Consider the following 22231-nt stretch of genomic DNA (forward strand, 5'->3'; position numbering starts at 1 on the left):
ATTCCCATTTACAGGAGGGAAGGAAGGTTCAGAATCGTCCAACTGTCCTGCACTTGGTGGTGAAGCCGATATTCAAACTCAGGTCTGATCCGAGGTCCATGTCCTTAACAGCATCTCTAAGTGACAGAAATGCTCTGAGCAATGGTAAGGGCCCCGAAGAACCCTCCAGATTTCCTGCTGCAAGTGGGCTGCTCTCAGCAACTGGAGTTACTATTTTCACGTCATACTGCTTGGCCACACAAATATGAAATGGTTACGGAGTCCAAAGACGCCACATCCGCCCCCTAGCCGCCCTGCAGAGTCAACTGCCAACCCGCCGCTAGACCCCCGCCCAGCGTCAGGAAGTGGGCTTCCTGGAGATCACGTGTGACAGAGAATAGCTCTGATCCAAGGACTTGCCCTCAACATTCCATCCAACCTTCTGCTCACAGACGTGAGGAATGTGCCCCAAGATAACAGAAACTTCTAGAAACTTCAGGAGGCGAACACCAGCACTGTGCCCTCCCACTGCCCCAGCTTATACCCATGCTCCACACCAGACTCCTCCAGGAAACCAAGTTCACGGTCTGCGTTTGAGAAGCACTTAACATCTTTCGAGAACTTTCTCAAACATACCTCATTTGATCTTCAAAAATGAGAATTCAGGTGATGCAGGGAAGACATTTATGTTTCAGCTGAGACAGGAGGTGCTGACTTCCATTACCTTCCCTAGAACCCAGCCCTGGGAGCCCCGCCCACCCTCCCCACTACGCCCCACCCGTGGCTCAAATCCCTGTGCTCTCGCGGTCCCTGGTGTCCCTGAGGTTGAGAGACCTGAGGGCTGAACTCAGGTTGCACTCAAGTCCCTGCACTCCTTCCAAGGCCCCGGAGTCCCCAAGAGGTGGCCTCGGGCACAGAGTGTCACTCCCCCGGGCTGCACCACGCGGCTTCTCTGGGTCGGGAGGGCAGGGGCAGAAGTGCCCGAGACCTCTGTCTGGGGGGCTTAACTTGGGCTAGACACTCCCCGAAACATTCCCGAAGGCCCTCAGATGCGACAGGGACAGGTGACAGCCGAGCCAGAAGGGCGGGCGGGGCACCACACAGAGCAGTGTGGCCCATGGTGGGTCCAGCCTCCCCCTGAATCTCAAGGAGATACGTTCCTCTGTGCCTCCCCGTTTTCTCTTTCCCCACCAGAGCAGGCTGCTAACTTAATTCTTCTTTTTTTACAGCCTCTGCCTTGTAATTCTCAGTTTATAAAATCAGAAACAGGAAACAGCAGCACTAGAACAGACAGCCCTGACGCCCCGGGCTCCGCAAAGCAGAGGGTCTCCTGGCTCCATCTGACCTCCGGGAATCCAAGTCCACGAGGAAATGCCCCCACGTCCCTCCCCAGGACGGGGGTCCCCGTGGACAGTCTGCAGACTAGGGTTTCCCACTGGCAGACTTCCGGCACACACCAAGTTCTCCAGGCGGCCTTCTGTCCCAGTGAAGAAGGAATTTTGTAACAGCCACATCTGGGAAAGGCCCCTCAATGCAATACCTCTGCAGATTTAACCTAGAAATCGTCACATAAGACTGTGATTCCTTCAAGGAAATGACAACAGAGGATTCATAACCCATCCATCAAGATGTCCATCACGCTGGGCTTTGTCTGTGACGATCTTCTTACAGTCAGACAAAACTGAGTACCCGCTCCATGCCAAGCACCACACGTCCGTATAACACAGTAAGGTAAGTAACGCCTGCCCTCCTTCCCGTCAGAGGCCCTGGGTCTAACCAGAGAAAGAGGCCTGAATACTGTCTTAATTTACATAATGCCTTGTCATCATGCTATTTTGGAAACTTTTAGGAAGACTAGACAAAGGGAGAAAAAAAGCTGCATGGAGAGTCAGGGGAGGTCTCAGGAAGCAGAAAGTATTTGTTCTGGGGGTGAAAACGTGCATGAGGTGTCAGTCAGGCCACGCAGAGGGGGCTCCCCAAGGACAGTGCCGAGAAAGAGTGTGCGGAGCCTGAGGCAAAGGCCCTGGGCTCGCCCTCAGGGCAGCCCTGGTCAGGGGAGAGACACATAGCCTGGGAGCGGGAGGACGAGCTGGGGAGAGAGGACTGGAAGCTGAGACCAGGAGACTCTAAGAGCAGAGGGGGCGGAGGGGCAGGGTAGGGACCCAGGGCAGTGCTGAGGGAAGGGAAGCAGCGGTTAGGATCATACCTAACTTCCAGGCAGAGCTAGACATGCATCAGCACACAGCTGAGACGCAGCAAATACCGTCTGCACTAAGGAGCAAATCCACTTAGACAGGGGGACACAGGGCAGACTCGGTGGGGAGCTTCCAACCAAGGTTGAGCTTCAGTAATTTTACTTATTACACTGGTTCAAAATTTTATGTACATGAAAATCATCCCAGAAAGATTAAAAAATGCCAATTTTCTTGCATTTTAAAAAAAGTTCACTAACTGATGATGAAGACGAGCCAGGTTAGGGAAGCACAGCTCCATGTAAGGCGGCCCTGCTGATAAAATCCCATGCCCACTCTTGCTACTTCCAAAACCAGTCTCATAAAAAGGACTCCAAGAAGGCGTACAGCTTTGGGCCCTAAGAAGACAGGGGACTCTGGACCCTCCCGGGCTGACGCCTGTGCTCCTTCTAGGGAGGCGGAGGCTTAGTCAGGGTGAGGTGTCGGGAGGATCTGGGGTTCCAGCTGGGTCCCCTGCAAATGACGGGTCTGCAGAACTGGTTTTCTAAAGAAGAGTGGCCCCATCCCCTCCACTGTCTGAACACACAGTCGGGCCGACCGACATGTAACTGATCCCTTCTCCTGCTAAGTAAGCTGGCAAGGTCCGCACTGCAGGTCAGTGCTTCTGAGAGTGGTCCGTGGACCCTCTGCAACAGAATCAAATTTTGGTGGATAAGAATGTAGTTTCCTGGGCCCCAGTGCAGACATAAAAACGGAGGGTGGGGCCTTAAGGATCTGGTACCAGGACTCCGATGGACACTCAGTGTGGGAAGTACCTCCAGTCTCTGCTGCATGAGCTTTCTACCCCAAGCCCTGACTAGGCTTGTCAAGAAAATCAAGTTGTCACGGTCTGAAGTTTGTATTGTTATCTTGACGTATGATCCAGACTTAACAGACTTTGAACTCTATACATTCTAAGGAGCAAACAGCTGACCTGCTCGTTTTATGAGACGTGAATTCTAGAACTAGCAGCAGTGGTTCTGTCTACTCTCACGTATAAAAATCCGGGCCTGGGAGGACTGCTTTCCTAGGGGTTCCTTCCCTAATTACAAACCAATACACCATTCAACACCAACCTTCAGACTATGCAGGAGAGATTTTTTTTTGATCAATATTCCTGTTTTGGAATCCGACAGCCACATGGCGCAGAAGTCAGCTCAGAAGGTAATACCACAGGGCTCCTGGATCAGAGTGATTTCATTTCTTATCTCATCTCTGGAACAGGGGCCCCAGCTGGCTGATGGGGTGGGGAGACATATGAACCAAACAGGGCTTAACAGACATTTGTGAAGTGTGTACGGAGAACCAAAGCAACCAGAAACGGGTGAGGCTGAGCCACCGGAGTGGTGACCGGGAAGGCCCACCAGCCACGACACGGAGGTGCCCACGGCCCCCGCTCCTGCCCCTGCGATATCTCTCTAATGAGGAAAGTCATAGCTTGGCTTGTTCAGAGTCCACTCCGAACGTCTCCCAACGGAGGACTTAAATAGCGTCAGGCCGGTACTGGTTCTGACCTGGTAAAGCCACCTGGAGCCTGCTACCCCGCCTCCTCCCAGGGAACACCCTGGGAAAATCAGCAAGAAAATACCCCAGCCGTAACCCACTGAAAGCCACCTTCTGCTGAAGAACTCAGGCTTTTCCTTTTTTTTTTCTTAATGAAAGGACACCAGGCTGGCGTCAAGCTTGGCTGTCAAGGCTGGTCACGGCAAACCCAGATTCTGAACCTGTCACCACATGTCCTCTCTAGGAAGTGTGGAAGCACAGACCTCTGCTCACTGGGCCCACTTCTCTACGATCCCACCCACTCACTGTCTACACAGCAGAGGCACAACCGTCTCGGGCTGAGGGGGGTTCCAGGAGGGGAAGACCTTGGCCGCCCAGCAGTACACGTTCCCTCCCGAGCGGTGGCCTGAGTCCCACCAGCTGTTTGCTTCAGCTTTTCAGTAGATGCAACTGAAGGGGGGGTGTAATCGTCACCTCTTTCACCTTCAAAACCCATCAGCTGCCCGCCTGCCACCCAGTCACCGGCCCAATAATTTTCAGGACAATCCTTCAAAGTCCGACACCAGTTTTCTTCTCAATCCATCAACTATTTTGGCTGTTGATCTAATATTTTATTTGAGGAGCCAGGATGGTTCAGCCTTACTGGATGAGGGGGTGGGAACAAGTCTACAATCGACTGTGGACACCCAGAGCACAAGGGACCAGATCACAGAGGGAGGGACGAGAAGGAAGCAGAGGCGGCAAGAAGGGCCCCTGCCCGGCCCACTGCCCAGGAAAGGAGGTGTGTGCTCCGCCGCCTCCCCACAGCCCAGCACAGCATCCCCGCCCCCTGCCGAGAGGAAGTTCTGACAGCAGCGGTGGATGGCTGAACAGAGGAATCAATGAGGAACACAAGGCCTGGTGAACAGAGTCAGCAAGGAGAGGGAGGAACAGCCACCATGTCCTGTACAGTGACCTGAACGAGAGATCCAAGAGGTAAATGAGGAGACTGTGTGTGTGTGTGTGTGTGTGTTTGTAAATGTATATGTATGTAATGCATATGCATATTTTTTTTAAAACGCCAACAGTGGAGGCCAAACCAACATTCCAAAAGCAATGCTCAGATATTCAGAAATCAGAGCTTTTCTCCAGATGCTGGTGCAGATCTCACAGAAAAAACCTGCATAAATCTAGTTTGAGTGTCAGTCAAGAATAAAACCACCCCCGAGGGGTAAATCTAAAAATATCCCCGTGAGAACAAAGGACATCCGGGCACTGCTCTGGAGAGCACTGAACCGGCGGCGGGGACTGGCAGTGTCACTCCGCCACCAAGGGCTACGACAGAAAACGGATGGGAGGACAGAGTCGGGTACGTCGCTGACAAGCCGATCTACCTACAGGAAGACTCATCGATTCACGGGAAATGGCTGGTAGCCTCTACAGCTCAGCAGTGTCTCTGAACGTTCACTGCGTCCAGTAACGGAACTGGAACAGAGGAAGCTGAGTGTTCCCGCTGACTCCTACCTGCAGACGTCCCTCCACAGAGGGATGAGGGGCCAGCAGCACAGGAGGAAAGACAGCCCCAGCCATGTTCCTCCACCCGCAGGCCCCCTCACCCGAGATGCTCGCGGGTCCCCACTCCTGCCTCCTCCTCCCTGCTCCCCTTACAGCCCCCACTGCACAGCAACGCAGAGCTTTCTGCCAGTTTGGTTATGTTTTCCTGTCGTGGCTAAAATATGCCCAGTTCTAATCTACTTGTACCTGAGGTGACAGATCACAGTGTTACAGAGGACACTGAACCTGACCAGAGACTACGGAGAAACATCGAAGTAAAATCATTAAGAAATGTAATACTGTACGATTCTGTCTATAATTCATCATGAAAGATATTAAACTATTACTCATTAACCACTGTGTAATGGTTGTACCTGTCAGCATATAAAAGCTTGTACCTACATGTTCACACCAATTCTGCTATGAAATGCAATTTTAAGATTTCAAATAGCTGTACCTTGAATTATTCCAAATAAAAATTAAAAAAAAAACTACAGAGTAAAATTAACCCTTTTGTAGTGTAAATACAGTAAAATTAACCCTTTTCTAGTATATGGTTTTACCTAACCACGTAACAATCACTATAATCAAGATGCAGAACTAGACTGCACAAAAAGCCCCCGTGCCCTGTTGCAGCCCAACCCTTCCCTGCCCACTAGGCCACCACGGATCTGCTTTCTGTCCTGGGAGTCTCGCCTTTGCCAGAATGTCGTACCAGTGGAGCCACAGAGTATGCACCCTGGGGAATGTGGCTTCTCTTACTTAACATATGCATTTGAGATGAGCCAATATTCTTGCAGTGATCAGCAGTCTGCTCCCTGCTGTTGTTAAGTTGTATCCCATCGTGTGGATGAAACAAAGTTTGTTTACCCATCCACCAGCTGACAGACATCGAGCTGTTTCCAGCTTTGGGCGACGATGAACATACCTTTGTTCAGGCTCTTGTGTGAACGTAATTCCACTTCATTTGCATAAACAGTTAGAAGCAGGGTTGCTTGAGATGTATTTTTCAAGGCTGATTCTTGCAGCTCTTGTATTTAAGATATCTTCATTGCACTCTGGGTAGTTTGCTATTAAAATAAATCCCTCCTTAAATTATTTTACAAAGTGGTAATAATTTAACTGTTTTATGAGTTTGGAGTTTCTTATGTGGGAGTCGCTTAAATTATTCACTTAGACGGGTGACAATTCAAACTCTTCATTTACAAAGGCTGTAACAATTGAAACTGCATACCCTTGACAAACCACATAATATAACCTGAGCTACAACTCAGATGTTTTACCCAATGGTCCCCTAGTGCTGATCATGGGGAGGCGACAAGGAGCAAAGAGGAGCGGCGCTGACACTGACGCCTCCCAGGGCCACCATCTCGCTCACCTCGTCTCACCGAGCCCTTGTGCTCAGGGGAGCCAAGTGCTGCATGCATCGTGCTAGCGAAAAGCTGGGGCCCAGGGAAGAAAAGCAACTTACCCAGAGTCAAAACATTACACAGCGACAAGCCCGGAAAAAGGCTCAGGCATGTCTGCCTCAAAGGCCAGCTCCTGAAAACACCAGAGCTAAGCTTATGCAACGTCCGGGGCCACGTGTAAGGAGCAATTTCCTAGGTGCTTTTAGAAGGCCACGGTGATTCTGCTGTGTGCCGTCGTACTCGGAGAACGCGAAGGCTCTTTATTACGAGCAGTCCTGAAGATATGATTATATATGACCTAAACATATGTCCTCAGGAACATGCCCTCATCTTACACTTTCTAGGGTGAGAGAATTATGTGGCTATCCTATGTTGGTGGTGATCGTTGCTGACTGAAAGCAACTCTAACATAAAACAAGAAACCTGGCGGTCTGGCTCACTTTCACATACGGAAGGTACACGCTCTCAGCAGGTTTCTATGGAAACCATACATAATATTTTCATGATGACTATCACTTTTATCCAGACATCAGTAGGATACGCTTTCCGTTGGAACACCTGACTTTATTTGAGGCTCTTCCCATTTCCTGACAGACTGCAGGTTAGGAACTGACACCATGACTTCCACAGTCAAAACAGCTGTGGGACTGGGAACAAATGAACGTACTCGTGGTCTGCAGGCCGAGAGAAAGACAGCTTAAATAAACTTAACTCATCTTCCTCTCATGCCCCCAAAGAACCCCAGTTTATATCACAGATAAAGTAAGTTCGTATTTTAAACTTGTCCCAAAGTGTAAATTCCCTGGGTTGAAAGTTAACTCGCATCACGTGGTACCTGATTAAGTGCAGGAAGGAATGAGCCAGACGAACGACCCCAGCAGGATCTGAAGGTCACTGCAGCTACTTTAACTTCTCAGCTACTAACCTGACAAGCACATGGAGGCCTGAAGTTCACTATCCAAACATCCTCAACATCCCAGGGCTGAAGGGTTTACCCTCAAGAAGTCAGTCGGTCAGAGAAAATACCTGCTTTAGAAAGCAAAGGACACTTTAGAAAAAGAATGCAGACTGCCTTATCAAAAAGCAAATCAAGGATTAAAATAAACTTGGTTTCATTGAAATTTAGGGCAACTTTTTGTCACTTGTTGGTGTGGACTGCACATCTATTAACACACACACACACACACACACACACACACACATGCACGGCCCTGCGCCCCGGTGCTTTCAAACCACTAGACATCCCCTCAACGTGCTCAATTTCTCTGACCAAGTTCTGTAAGAATGCCGGCCATGAAAATGGACCAGTTTCCACTCCACTACAAAACACTGGGGACTTTTTCTCCTAAGAGGCTGGGTCCCTTAGTTACAAGGGCTAGGGATGGCACAGAAGTTCTTGTCAGTGTAAGAAATGCTGACTCAGCCAAGGGTGGAAGTGATGACGATTCACCAGGTGGGAGACCATGTGTCGCTGGTGAGCACGCAGAGCCACAGGAGCCCTTGAGTTCACAGCGTGCCCCACAGTCGTAGCCTCCCTTCTGATTAATTCTAAGTACCTGGGAAGCTTCTAAAAATACAGTTTCCTAGAAAGAAGGCTAGAACGAAACCTGTGGTGCTGGACAGGAATCGGACGTCCCGCAGATGGATGCACAAATACAGAGGTGCTTACCCCTTAGCTGGAAGGCGGACTCTGTACCCTTGCTCTCTCTGCCAGGAGGACCTAGGATTGAGGACACTCTAGAAGCAACAAGCATAGCAAGAGCCCACATCCCCGTTTCTGAACACCACCCTCCAAAAAAAAAGGAACCAGGGATCCTTGGAGAAGCGGCTGATGCCAGGGCTGGGGCAGGAGAACACAAGATGACGCTGGAGTGTCTCGGAGTGCCCAAAAGTAGGATTCTGTGCTCAAAATCAAGTGATTAGGGCAGGTTCAAGGAAGTCAGCAGCCAGTGTGAAAGAACTCCCAATGGCTAAAGCTGGAGCAATTTGAGCAACGAAACAAGGACAGATTATAATCTACGGGATAATCTTTTGAGACCACACTGGTAGAAATTAAAAAATAAGAAGGGAGACGGACAGGTTTCTCTGAAAGATGAAGTCCAACTAAGATATAAAGAATGAGGGAAAGAGAAGAGCGCCACTGAGAACCCTGGTGCCTGCGGCAGGCGATGGGTGTCAAAATAGAGGGTGAAAGTTTGAGGAGAAACGGGACATGTGCACGTTCTCAAATAATCTTCCCCCAATATATACTCAGTACTGAAGGAAAAAGCGAGTTCCCAGCAGAGAACACTGGCAGACGCAGCCTCGTTGAGTGATGCAGGGACATGTCACAGAATGAGACGTGTAGCATACGAAAGGGCCCATCACAGCCATGATGCTCCTGCCAGAATCCCATGGCCTCCGGCTACCGCAGAGACACCGCCAGACACACTTCCCGAGGGCAACTCCACATGGCACCTCGAGCGTTATGGTCATGAAAGGAAAGATGAGGAGGTCGCTGACCAGAAGACGCCAGACGTGACAGCCATAAGCAGCTCTGGGCCAGATCCTCAAACAGAAAAAGGACTCTAGTGGAGAAATCTGAAATGAAGTCTGTAGGTTGGTTTTAAAAACAAACCAATTCCTGGGCTCCCCCCCCCGCCCCTGGCAATTCTGAGACAGTCTGTCTGGAATCTGTACTTGACATTTAAAGTTCAGCAGCGTTCCAGTGACCCGCCAGACCTGGGAATCCGATGGCCAGGCCACCCCAGACCACAGGCACAAGGACTTCTGAAAGCCCCCAACGACCCCGAAATGGCAGCTTACGGAGCTGTGACTGGTGACAGGCAAGCGGCTCAGCGCCCTGTCGCACCTCCAGGCCCGGGAAGTGACAGAACCCAAGGCAGCTTCACCTGGAGGCCTGCCTTCAGCACAATCCCAGCCTTCTGACTATCTCTCTATCATGCTTGCTTACGACTTCATGCTGTTAGAACATAAAAGACAGATGACAAAGGGCTTTTATAATCTGAGCCACGCTCCCCCCACCCCCACCTGGCTGCACGCAGCCTCTCTACTTGCAGGTCAGGCTGAGTTCAGACACCTCGCAGAGAACCAGTGACATTCCAGAGATAACCACTCCCCTTCAGGCTTCCCTTGGAGTCTCTCTGGGCACACTTCTGTAGCAGGACTTTGTACAGAGAGGGCGAAGGTTCAGATGGTACGCCAGGACACACAGAGTTCTAGCACGATTTCACCAGAGCCAGAACGATACTCCAACAAAACAAGATCAGCACACTGCTGTTTCCACCCAGTGAAAAATACCTTCCCTAAATGTCTTAAATTAAGCAAAGTGAGAGAGCTCAGGGGTTCTAGCTTATACAACGGGCTACAAAGAAGTGACAAATAAAAAAGGTATCTCTTTTTTAGAGCAGCAAAATAGTTAAAGTAACAAATAAAAATCACTTCCCCTAACTTCAGATCATGTACAATACATATGTAAAAATTATCTACTCTAGAATTAGTGTCCAATTTTTTCTTCAGTAAAACTGCACTGGTTTTGAATATTTAATACCTAAGATATGAATATAAAGCACAAATTATATAAAAAGATGAGTGTCTTGCCAAGAGAGGTGAAGTTTTTATTCAGATCCTTTCAGAGAGTTGTGTCCAGTTCCTCTAGACTGGACAAACATCTGAATTTTTTTAAAACTGAAGTACAGTTGATTTACAACGTTGGGTTAGGTTCTGGTGTACAGCATAGTGATTCAGCTATACATATATACACGCTTTTTCATATTCTTTTTCATTACAGGTTATCACAAGCTATTGAATATAGTTCCCTGTGCTACACAGTAGGGCCCTGCTGTTTATTTATCCCGTAGTTAGCAGTTTGTATCTGCTAATCCTAAACCCCTAATATATCCCCCTCCTTCCCTCCTCCCCCAACACCTGACTTCCTGAGACATCTGAAGACAGGATGATGTTACAACTTGTTTTTCCTATGCACAAAACTGATCGCCCAGCACGTGGATCAGACCTACGACACTGGGCTTACCCTAGTCCATGTGGTGAGGCAGCCCAGCTGACCAGACACGTGATCAGGACCAAGCCCCCAGGCAGACTAAACGATGCAGTGGTCATACAGTCACTTGGTGGAAATCCATCCAATTAATATTACTCACAAACTCAGAGTAGCAAATAATTCAGACACATTAGTAACTGTAAACCAAAAATGTGTGAGCATGCAGCAGATTCAGTGTGGCCCCACAGATATGAGCTGAATGAGGAGGATTCTGTTTTCTCTAAGTTAGCAGTTCAGCCACACACTCTACAGTGCTGTGGGGCAGCGTGCGGTTACCCGTGAGCCACCTCCAAGTCCTTCCTTTGTGAAAACAGATGGGGGCATCAATACAAGAATGGATAATGAGTAATTTTCAAACAGCCTAGACATACTTCTGGCCACAGCTTCTAAGCTCCTCTCCCCCAAATTCCCGAGCTCATCTGTGGCATCAGGATGAACTGGCAATCAAGCTGTGAAAACAAAGATTCTTGGGGAATTTACTCCCCCAAACTGCCTAGCCAGTAACATCACCACATTTCTGTTAGGAAATGAAATTCTATCCAACTAAATATTTTACTAGTTTTGTGATCATTGTCCATGCTGGAGGAAAGTGGTCCTGGACCCACTTACCCTGTGCTGCTCCAGGATTTCGGATTTCGGGTGTCGGGGAGTCACAGAGTCCCAGGGCTGAGGTGGGTGGGGGCTCCCCGCTCAGCACGAGGCCCTGGCTCCCAGCCACACGCCCCGCCCACAGGGTGACTTGCTGTCTTCTACCTCTGTTTACGTTACTTCACCTTGTTGTAAATAATATAAATATACAAAATTCTCTGAAAAAAGGGAGCTTTTTGGACTCCAGCAGGTCCTCTGATGGGAGTGTGGGGAACACAGATGGAGCAGCGCCACCTCCCGGGGTCTCAGTGCTGCCCCGTGACCAGGGTGCCACTCTGGGCAGGGGCTCCTGTCTCCAGGAGGAACAGCCAGACGCCTGCACAGCCCCTTCCAGCTCTAACGCACAGAAAGACTCCATTCGACAAGCACGTCATGGAATGAGTCTGGCTACGAGCTCCTGCAGTACATCCTGCCCTAATTTTAAAAAAGCAATTAAAGTAATTTAAAGTAAGTGGGGGGAAACAAGGCCAACATTATTTCGGAACTTCAAGGTCATGTGAATATGAAATAACTTGGCCTTTTCCTTACCAAATAAAGGAATTACCTTCACTTGTTTAAAAATTCTACAAATACGATTTAAAAAAAGTCCCAATTTCTAACTAAGCACAAAAGTTTCTTCACGTTTTTTTAAACTATGAGATTTATACATTTACACTCCAAGCACATCAAGCCATCTCTTTCACGATGGAGACTTTCATCTCTCAAAAAGAGGTGTGTCCAGACAGCATGTGACCAGGAAGGAGCATCTGGGTCACCGAGGGCCTGGACCCTGAGTGTTCCCTCGCCCCGCCACACACACCCAGTCACAAAGTCGAACTCCTGCGTGGTCAGCACAGCTTATTATGCAGATAGCAAATCGCGTGTCCTGAACACCAGCCACTCGGAAAATACAAGTTTCTCTTGGGGCTGGGAGGTGACTCAGGGGACTTGATGCTCTAATACTAAGGCAGACGGACCTGTGGGCACAGTGCGGCCCGAGCCCCGGCCGCCCTCCCTCCAGAAGCCACCACCAGCAGCAGGAAGCACCAGGACTCTTCCTGTGACGCTGGCTTGTGTGTGCCTGTGCTGCTCACTGCATGAATTTTTAAACCATTTTACAGTCAGCCACACTCACCACTCTCCCTTCTGAACTTTACAATAAATGCACAGGAATCCACATACACATATACTCTACACTGTTAAATGAAAATTTCAAAAGTGAACGACCCCTCTCCGTGCACCAGACCTCCATTCAAAGTCAAAAGACCCCAGCAAGTACCTGATTGCCAACAGGTCCAAACGCAAAAAGCACAAAAACGGGTAAAGGGGACAAAAATTTGTTTAACTTTGAAACTAAAATCAACCTGATTATGAGCCACAGATTTTAGAAACTAATTTGTCTTATTTTACACTTGTTTTCCTAAAAATGTACACACGTCCTTAATTTTCTCAAAACTGCCTTTACCTCATTGCATTTATTTCAGATTATTTTTAAGGGAAAAGGTAGAGTTAAATTATACTGCCCTTAATTCATCTGATTTTGTTTCCTTACTGCAGACTTCTAAAACTTACAATTTTACATGACTTGCTTTATTTTATATCTTGTAAGAAGAGAGGAAACTCCAGGTTAAAAAAAAAAAATAGACAATTTGCATTTTCCCCACATATTTCAAGATCACAAATTTTTTTGCTAGCAGCCACAGGAGAAAAAAAGACTCCAGTCACATTCTCAAAAGAAGATGCCAGTTTCAAAATATTAGTTCAGCTTTCAAAACAAAATGGCTAGGACAATACAAACCACAAAACAAACTCATGGAAAAAGAGATCAGACTTATGGCTACCAGAGGCAGGGTAGAGGCTGGAGGGACTGGATGAAGGCAGTCACTAAACCTGAAAAACAGATCTTTTTTTAAACCCATAGAATTTTCAATGCTTTTTATTGCTCAACTACTACACTTAGATGCAAAGAGAATGTGAGACTAGATATATTTCATGTGAAACCTAGTTTCAAAAAAATTCCATTTAAAGCAGCAGTTTCATTTTTTCTAGGCAGAAAGTTATTATTTGCTAAATAACAAACAGAAAAAGAAAGACAGTGTAGAGTGCATGAGGAAGAGCAGGTAGCCAAAGATTTCTGTTGAATACGACATTTAAAACTTAACAAAACTCATTCTGATGCTACATTTTCCAAAGGAAAGGCACCAGCTCTTTTCCCTGGTGGGTGTCCCACCCGCTCCTGTCAGCGTGTCGCAGGTGGAGGAAGGGGCCAGCTGCTGGTGGATGTAACTCACCAGGAGACCAGCCGGGGCCTTTCCAGGGTAAACACCTTCAGGTTTACTTAAGGAGCCTTCAGGAACCTTCTCCTCCTCATCTTCACTATCGTCTTCTAAGTAAAACATCTTAAAACTGAACTAGTTCATCAGCATGTCTTTTTTCAGCAATGAAGGCACACATCTAAGTTATCAAAACAGAAAGCTGTTCTGCTGACAAACTGAGGGCAGACTGTTTGCAGACACAGTTATATGGTTAAAACTGAAAGGAAATGGTTCTTTAAAAAAAAAAGCAATACATGCATGACTTTACCAATAAGATTTGCTAAAAAACGCCTCAACCCCTTCCCTCTGAAGGAGATAAGCGGGGCGGGGGCGGGCTGTGCCCGTGTGTCTGCACCGATAGGTACCAAGCCCCGCCCACGACCAGCTCTGCGGCTTCCATCACTCGGGACACGGATTGAGTTAATGATTCTCTACATCAATCACATCCTCATTTTTAGAGATAAAAACAACTGCACATATGGAGGAGTAATCTTCAATAAATTATTCATGTAAGGGAAAATAGTTTACATATATTTTCTAAGTATCAATGAGCTTCCCAAAGACAGCCAGGTTACACATGCTTTACAGCACTCAATCACTAGAATGCTTTCCTCTGTCATACTGGCACGACCCAATACGTTCCCACAATTCTGAATGGGAGCTAGCCGGCAGAGCACTGTAAACAATGAACAAATTATATTAAACATTTGTTACTGTGCGTTAACACAGCATTGGTTATAGCAATGCTCTAAGAGTACCATTACATAATAATATAATGACAAGCAACACTACAACTCAAACATTCCTGGTATTTCTTTTCCAGCTCTTAGTAAGTTAATATTTAGTAACTTCAAGTGAGTTTTTCTAAAAACCTAAAACACTTACACACAGACAAAATATATTAATTTTTAAATTAAAATAGACTATTTTATTCAAGCCAGCGTCAAGGACTGTGCTGTTTGTTACAAATAGCCATTATTCACGTGGCTATACGTGCAATATGGATAGTGTCAACGAAGATGTGCTGTTAAGCGTAAACACACAAAATGAAAGAAGAATGTGAAATAATCTCGTAATTTTTTACATATAGGTTACTTGTTGAAATGATAATATTTTGGACGTACTAAGTTAAATAAAATACATTCTTAAAATTAACTTTACTTGCTTTTCTCTCTTTACTTTTAACATTACTAGAAAATTTTAAATGACACACGTGGCTCCCATTGTATTTCTACTGCAGCACAGCTTTAGGACCCTGAAACAATCTTGAGAACAAGGAGGGAAAATTTCATTCAGGCAGAACTCCATCAATGAGAAGCTGAGGATGACAAGAGTTTTCATCATTCCACAGAAGTATTTAGTTAATTCACCAACAATAAATTAGTGATCTCAAATATGTAGTAATGTTCACATTATTAAACCTTTTTCTCTACCACTAAACATCACAAAGAATTCCCAAATGTCTGACAAAGGGGAGACTGGCAATGTTTACTACAGCAATATTCCACCAAGGTACACATAATATAAAGGTTAAACGGCAAAATCAAAAACAGAATTTCATCAAAGTTAGAAATGAGAAAATGTATTTTGCATTCAACACGTTTACACTGCCTGCTGCCCAGACAACCAGACACTAATATGAAGGGCCCAAGGTGCTCATAATCCAAGTCAATGTACACCATGACACAAGCTCCTCCTTTCAGAACGGAAGTGGGGTTTTTGGCCTAAATATCACACAAGTTATAAACTCTAAACCTCTTCCTCCATGTCCTGCAGCAGTCCCAGACCAGACATCAGATGGTACCAAGAGAAAGCCCATCCTGGGGTGTTACCCGTGGGAGGTTGGGGGAAGGGGAGGTGAGGAGGAAGACGAGGAAGACGAGGAAGGGGAAAGAGGGAAAGTTGGAGGAGATGAGAAAATATGCCGGTGGATGGAAAACAAAAACAAGAGAAAAACCTGATCCACCTTAACTGAGAGGAAACTGAGGCCCAGAGAGAAGCTGGGCAGTCAGCCCCTGGGGCACCCACTTCGCAGGCACCAGTTTCTGGGTTGTGCTTTTGTCGTGATGCCAGGCTGAAGCCCCCGAGAAGGGCTGGGAGAAGGAGTCGGAGGTCGACAGGAGAGGGAGAAGGCCTAAGGGGAGGGGAGAGGCGGGTAGGGGCAGAGGTCAGCGGCCAGGAACTGTGCAGGGCAACCTCCACCTCAGTGCCTCTTACAGACGAGCAGCCCGGGCCAGCCACCTCGGGTCCCAGCAGGTGCCGGGATGTCTCACTGTTTGGTTTGACGGATGACTCACAGGTCGTTCTGACGCAGGGAGCGTGCACCAGGGCCCAGACAGAGGGTGAGCTCATCTTCCAAACATCAATTTCGCCACAGGGTGACACCTCCAGCCCCTCCCACCATGGCCCGTGTGGATCTGACCCCAGGCTTGGCCCTGACCTTTTGGTAACTTGAATGGTGGCGCTTTTCGGACTCGGTCAATAAAAGTTAAAATCACAACCAACAATTCTTAATCATCCATGTGAGTTTTCAAAGAAAAATGCTAATGCACTGTCTGACTTTTTCTCTACAGGCTAAGATGAGAGTAAATGTTGAGTACTGAGAAAAACTACATTTTATTTTTGCACAGGATCTTCAATAACCTTAAAAAAAAAAAGCAGGAGGAAGCTGGAAAATCTTTCTTCCAAGACTTCAATCTTCCAACAAAAAGACTAGCTTAGGGATACAAAACTAAAACGCTGGTCAGGATAGTCAGAATCTTGTTCAGATTCCACAGCTGATGATGCTGGTAAAATATGCAACCTTTATTTTTTCCCACTACGAACCCCATGGGTGTATGAGACTAGGTATAGACAGCTTCTTAAGAAAATGTAAGAATTTATTTAAAATTTCCTAAAATGAAACTTGCTAATTTGAAGTTGGGCTAAATTGACTAAACAGAAATACCTTTACGCCACAAGTGTATTCTGTTTTTAACACAAAACATGAAAATAATCTACTCCCCCCAGTGGTCACAATGTGGAATAGCAACATATTTCTACTGAATTACCAATGAAGAGGTGAGAAAATTAAAAAGTTTTGATTAGTAAAAAAATTACGGTGAAAATATTTTTTAAAGCCTCAGTTACAAAGAATTTATAATCTCCACTGTAACTGTTCTACAGTGAAGGAATTAACTCAGGTGCATTTCTGTATTTTCAATGCCACTCATGACAGAGACCTACACAAAAGGACCACAGCCTACACAAACGCGTATGAAGTATTCCTCTCTCTGGAATTACCTATAATTAATGCTTCCCTATGAAAACAATCCAAGAGAGACTGATACACTTTCTTCAAAACCAAGGGAAAATTCTTCCTGGTACCACTCTGAGGTTTTTCCAAACTTTTGTAGTCCACCTGCTTCCTGGGTAATGACTGACTAGTTCACTCAAGTTCAGTGTTCCACTGTGTCCTCACGCAATCCCCAAACTCTGAACAGCACAGCCAGTGACATTTCCATCTGAGCTGTGAAGGAACGAATAATCAAACACAAACAGGCCTTCCTAGGACCAGAGGAGAAAAAAACGGTAGAGTCTCCTGCGGTTAGAAGGCCCAGCTTAAAGTGACTCTCCCAACGATAATCGTCTTGAAGACTTACATTTCACCTTTAAAAGTCAACACATTTTGCATTTTACTCTGATGTACCCATTTTTTAATATGGAAAAAAAAAGACTAACTGGCCAAAGTTTTCTTCTACCAAGTTCCGGCTTAATGTACCACATTCACTGTACACGTGGCCTGGAACATCCCAGTGTTCTCGTCCCAGGCTAAGGAGTTTGGGGCTGAACAACCTCTGGGCTCTAACTCTGACTTGCACATTGAGGTCAAACTTTCCCCAACATTTTGACACCAGACTGACAATACTGGGTTGTCCGCAGCAATCAAGAGTGTGGTGCTTTAATCTTTTAGAAACAAATTCTGCTACACTTTTCGGGAGCACACTGCATATGACAACACAGTGAGGCCACGTGCAGGCGCGTCAGGAGGCATGTGCTGGGCTTCTCCACTCCAGGTCAAAGTGAGATGGCCTAAAACTGGCCAAAGAAAATGACAACAAATAACACATGAACTGAGCAGGAGCGGATGATATCATTAAGGCAATCGGGAGAAAAACAGGCGAAATTTATGACAAGTTATGAGATGAGCATCTCGTAGGGACCCGTGTCAGTCACTCCCTCACGTCCCTCGACTCTTTAGAGGCATTTCCACGCCTACAGCTGGTTCTCCACATTTCTCACTAAAGATTTCCTGGACCATCTGAAAAGCTGGTGATGGTTGTTTCAATTATTTTGTTGCTCTGATTACATCTTCTCCAAACAATTATTTACAATTTTTGTATTTAAAAAATATTGTTAATTAGGGGGTCCTCTTCCTTCCGTCTGCTTCCAACCAGATAAATGAAGTGCCACCGTCACGCTGATTAAGAATTTAGAAACCAGGACTGAGCAATAATCTCTTGGATGTGCAGTTTCACGGGGAAAATGTAAACATTCTATCATACATAAAATTCATACAAACGATAAATCCACTAGGATCTCAAGAGATGAGTGTACAAAAGACACAGACAACTGACCTTCATACACACAACTGTCATCGACAATGAGAAGCTGCTCGTGTCTCACGTGGAGAAGGCAGGATGGACACCAAGGCCTGTCTGACTCCAGAGCCCCTGCTTTTAGCACACTGATGGTGTTTCATCTACAACCCGCCTGCTATCGCATTAGCAGGAGGAAAGAAAACACCACCCAAGCAGCTGGGACTGTCATTTTAATAAAGAATCATGGTGTGGGAGGGTACAGCGCAGTGGTACAGAGTGTGCTTAGCCAGCACGAGGTCCTTGGTTCCTGGGTTCAATCCCCAGCACCTCTGTTAAAAAAAACAATAAAAAGGACCATCATAAGTGCTGCTGAGAGTCATCTGCCCAGGAAAAACTGTGAGAGTGCAAATTACCGGTCTGTACCCTTAAATGGACCCCCACTGGAGCCTGGAAGCCCCGCTGGGTTTCTGTGGTCAGTCTGCTCTCCTAGTTTCTGTTTCTTTTTCAAACTCCCACATTTCTCAACCACATTCCCGCCACCCTCCCTCCCCACCCCCGTTCCCTTCCCCTCCTTCAGAATATGCGGCATTTCACATTTTTGTACACGGGGTCAATTTGTGTTCAACGGCTAAAACACACAGAAACAAAATTACTCTACGAGAATAAAACACATTATTCTAGAGTAACTGGAGGAATTTACTTTTACAATATTTAGAAACTTCCATTATTTAACTAGCGAAATTAAAAGCAAAAATTATTAGAATTCTTAGATTGTTGTCTTTTAGAGACTGAATCTGCCTACTTCAATATGATGTTCCCCTAAGACGTATTTTAAAAAGGAGAAATTGTAGCCCCAGCATGTACCCAGATGTACACATGACAACAGTTACACTACACCACACAGAACACAGTTCCAAGACAACAGAAGCAGCCGCACCCTTCACAGAGGGTAAAAACTTCAGTCAGCTTTGCTACTGAGAGGTTGAATGCTAGTAATACGTTTAAAATTAAACCTTACAATGTCTGGGACATACAGGATCCAAGAAAGCACAGAGGCACGTGAAAGCAGCAACACTAGAAGAAAGGGCCCCCTCTTCTAAGGACACAGCACTGAGACAAAAAATGAACGTGACGTTCTACTACCATTTCTTCTTCTTCCAGACTCAACATACTTTATAAGGCTCTCTGAGGAACAGGAAGTTCACTCTGTGTAAGAATCACTAGATGATGCAACAAATTAATTTTACCCAAGTTTTTAAAGTATACCTTAATCACAAAACTTCTGGATGTGAAGAGAAATAAGCAAAGGTGATTTAAGATAAATTAATTCATGAGAAATTGTATGGTAAACCAGTAGTATTTACATTGAAACCGTACAAGAACACTCAATACTGGCAACCTAGCATTTACCTAGTATTTACCTTTGAGTCACACTCTGGAGCTAGTCCTTTGCATATATTATCTCTGATGTACATAAATTCTGTGAAAGACAGATTTGCTTTATCCCTATATTTTACAGATGAAGAAACAGAGGTTCAGAGGGATTATGTGATATAATCCAAGGTTACCAGCTGATTTTTAGAAGTGTCAAATCCAGGTTCAAACCCTAATCCACCTAGTTTCAAACCTCAAGATGTCTCCATAGTGACTTCCAGGACATAATACTTAATTTGGAAGTCAAATTTAAGGTGCTAGATATTTCTAAAATCTCAAATACAATAAATCTAAAAGAATAAAATATCTAGGAATAAATTTAGCCAAGGTGGTAACTCAAAATAGGTCACAGACATAAACACAAGAAACTCTTAATGATTCTTAGTTGTAACATCAAAAACATGAGTGACAAAAGAAACTGGATTCCATCAAAATATAACACTTTTCTTTTTTTGGCATCAAAGACCTTATTAACAAAGTGAAAAGAACCTACAGAATGGGAGAAAATACCTGCAAATCATACATCTCTTAAGAGTTTCACGTCCATAATATGTAAAGAATATTAACAAGAGAAAGACAACCCAATCAAAACGTGGGCAAAAGGCTTGAAAAAGTATCTCCCTGAAGAAGACACACAAATAAGCTCATGAACAGATGCTCAGCATCATTAGCCATTAGAGAAACGCTCATCAGACCCACAAGGAGACACCACTTCAGACCCACGAGGACGACCATTTAACAAGCCCCAAACAAACAGAAAAGTGCTGAGGATGTAGACAAATTTTCCCAGCGTGTGGAGGGTGCAGCCTCCAACCCCACCCTCCCCTCATCTGATGTCCTTCCAGCCTCAAACCACCGGTCTAGACAGGTAGCACGCGGCCCGCATTCATGCACCGCTTCTGGTTGGGGTGGGCCAGGCAGGCACGCAGCCTGGGCTCTGAATTCAGACAGTTTTAAATTCCAGCTCCACCACTCACAGGTACCCCGACACTTCACTGACCTGAGCTTCCCACGGCCCCTCCAGAGAGCCAGGTCACAGCAGCTCAAAGCGGGGACTGCCACCAGGTTCCGGGGGAGGCACCTGCCACCAGGTGCTGAACAGATACTAGTCCTCTTCCTTCTTTTTGTTAAAAAACAATGTACCTCCCAACTTACAATGATTCCACTTGTGATTTTTTTTTAACCTTACCATGACTCAACTTACGATTTCTCAACTTTATAATGTGCGAAAGTGCTAGGCATTCAGTAGAAATCGTACTTGGGATTTGGAACGTGGGCCTTCCCCCGGGTGGTGGTGCGCCCTACACCCCTCTCTCGTGACGCTGGGCACAGGCCGCCGCAGCTCCAGTCCAATAACCATTAACCCACAGCCACTCTGCACCCAGACACTCGTCCTGCTCTCCACTCTCAGGGTAGCATGCAATCAATTACACGAGACGGTCAACACTTCATTGTAACACAGGCTTTGTGTTAGGTGATCCTGACTGCAGGCTGCTGTAAGCGTTCTGAGCACGTTTAGGGCAGGGAGGCTGCGCTGCGAGGGCTGCTCGGTGAGGTGTACTAAATGTACTTCCGACTTAGGCCGGGCTCATCAGGATGCAGCTCCATCGTAAGCCGAGGAAGCTCTGCACTGAAGACCTTCAAGACCTTGCAGGCGGGTGCCTGACGGATGGCTGTTGGGCTGGGATCCCCGCCACCACCACGGAGCTCACTACTCAGTGAGGAAGGTAAACAAACGGCTCATGATCTAATTCCCACTTCACTCAGCAGCTCTTCCTATCTTTCTGTTTTAGCTTCCTGCGCCGCTTCCCCATCACTAAGGCCCATCCACATGAGGTCGGCCCTTCAGCCTATCTGTACAAACAGTATGAATCTAATTCAAATCCCAGCCCCGAAGAGCCACACTAGGACTCACATGGGTCAGAAGAGCCCTAGGGGTGGAGGCAAAGGTCTTCAGGTAAAGACTCCTGGATCCAGGTACTCCCAGACCCGCTGCATCCATCAGACTGGCCTCCCCAAGAGAAGGGAAGCGTCTTCCCCAGACACCCCCTTCTTCCAGGTGTTGGTGTAAAACGGCTTGGTCACATCGACGCGCTACCGGACCCCACGTAACGTGAATGCTGCCTGAGTCACCACTGAGAGCTACAGGGTGAACCAATCCGTTCCGTGAGCCACTGCCCAGCATGCTGTTAGGACTCCTCTTTTTTCTGAAAGAATTGTCTTTAAATTAAATGTGGTGCTACAGAGGATGCAAATCAGCATCATTACTACACAGCCACAACCCAGGCAGCACACAACCAGCATGAGGTGCTTCTCCGACACGCACGGTCCACCAGATGCTGCTCTGAACGACTTCTTCTACTTCCCAAAACCGAGCCTACCTTGAAGGGTAAAGGTCTTCCACTGCTAGGCGTAAAAAGGTATATTTTAAGACTGAAAGCAGTTTAAAAAGAAAGGGGTGTTCCAAAACATTTTTGAGAATGACAGCATCACTAAAGTGCACATCCTGCCACTGAAGTGGGCAAAGCACATTTGATCGCATGTGTTTTTAGTCACATTC

The 22231-nt window shown here is 46.4% G+C and overlaps 1 protein-coding gene and 1 long non-coding RNA gene across 7 annotated transcripts in view; one reads left to right on the plus strand and one right to left on the minus strand.

Moving 5' to 3' along the window:
* Window positions 1–22231, minus strand: part of LPIN2 (lipin 2) — an 83903-nt gene that overhangs the window by 37577 nt on the left and 24095 nt on the right. The gene's annotated exons all lie outside the window — the stretch shown is intronic.
* On the plus strand, window positions 3229–5600 carry LOC140688926 (uncharacterized). Its single transcript, XR_012063749.1, has 2 exons — window positions 3229–4688; window positions 4781–5600. It is a non-coding gene; the product is annotated as an uncharacterized lncRNA (long non-coding RNA).

Source organism: Vicugna pacos, chromosome 24, assembly GCF_048564905.1.
Source record: "Vicugna pacos chromosome 24, VicPac4, whole genome shotgun sequence".
In the NCBI taxonomy this organism is placed as follows: domain Eukaryota; kingdom Metazoa; phylum Chordata; class Mammalia; order Artiodactyla; family Camelidae; genus Vicugna; species Vicugna pacos.